We start from the raw sequence: 1,076 nt of genomic DNA, 5'->3' as shown, positions 1-1,076 counted from the left end.
GTTTGTAATGCCGTTGACGATTGGCGTGCTTGTAAGCGGCCGCTGGAGTTTTGGTGAAGTTGGCTGTAGCTTTCATTCCTTCCTTTCTTTGTTTGCCATCTACGTTTCACCAGTAACAATGGGGCTAACAGCGCTCAATCGCTATGTGCGAATGTGCAGGCCAGAGCATGAATATCAGAAGTTCTTCTCTAGGAAAAAGTCACTGGCACTTTTAGCGTCTGTTTGGGTTTTTGTTGCCTGTTATAATGGCCTCCCCGTCATAGCTGGTGTTCAAAAAAGCACTTTTGTCCCTGGATATGCCACTTGTTCCGTTGGTCATCTGAGCGAAACTGGAACACTGATACACTATGGCATCGTCATCCCATTGTTCCTTTTAACACCGTTAACAATCACCGTGTTTAGCTACGTAAAAGTCGCGAAAAAGATGCAACAGCACAAAATCGAAACGTCGTCCTTGAGACAAACATCACCAATCATTAGTGCCCGAGAGATAAGAATTAGTAAATCTCTTTTCGTAGTTGTTTTCGCTTTCATGATCTGTTGGATTCCTTTTTGGATCATTGTCCTTGTAATGCGCCTACACTTGGTTTCAAAGATACCACGAAACGTACTGCTGCTAAATTCGTTCTTGCTTTAAATATCCAATACAATCAATCCATTTATTTACGCTGGTATGAACCCTTGTTTCAGGCGAGAATTCCGGAAGATTGTTTGTAAGGAAAGGAGGAATGTTGGGGATCGTATAAATAAAATAAAACCTCAGCCAGAAACGAATAGCGTTATTCAAGAAGACAAAGGTCGTTTCTCGATTGATTAATTCAACCCTCCAAGGAATATAATTAATCATGATAAAGAAGGACAGTAATTTATGAGTGAGGTCTCTGTGCAGTTTTATGTTCAGATGGCTTATTTCGACAACTTTAAGTTACATTGTCGTTAGCATTTTATTTTGCGGCAACACGTAGCTGCCGATGCACGACGGCCTCTGCACGTACTGAGCATTTAGATCAATTATGATAAAGTTTGCATCCACGTTGTATTCTGACGGATTATCGAATGAAAAAGGAAAAAAAAAA

At 40.7% G+C, this 1,076-nt stretch overlaps 1 pseudogene; it reads left to right on the top strand.

The window, feature by feature from the left end:
* Positions 1-817, top strand: part of LOC138055663 (beta-1 adrenergic receptor-like) — a 1,008-nt pseudogene extending 191 nt beyond the window's left edge.
* The last annotated feature ends 259 nt before the right edge of the window (positions 818-1,076 follow it).

Source organism: Montipora capricornis, chromosome 7 (genome assembly GCF_036669925.1).
Source record: "Montipora capricornis isolate CH-2021 chromosome 7, ASM3666992v2, whole genome shotgun sequence".
In the NCBI taxonomy this organism is placed as follows: Eukaryota; Metazoa; Cnidaria; class Anthozoa; order Scleractinia; family Acroporidae; genus Montipora; species Montipora capricornis.
Note: the sequence above shows the minus strand (reverse complement) of the source record. Positions and strands in the feature narration are given on the sequence as shown.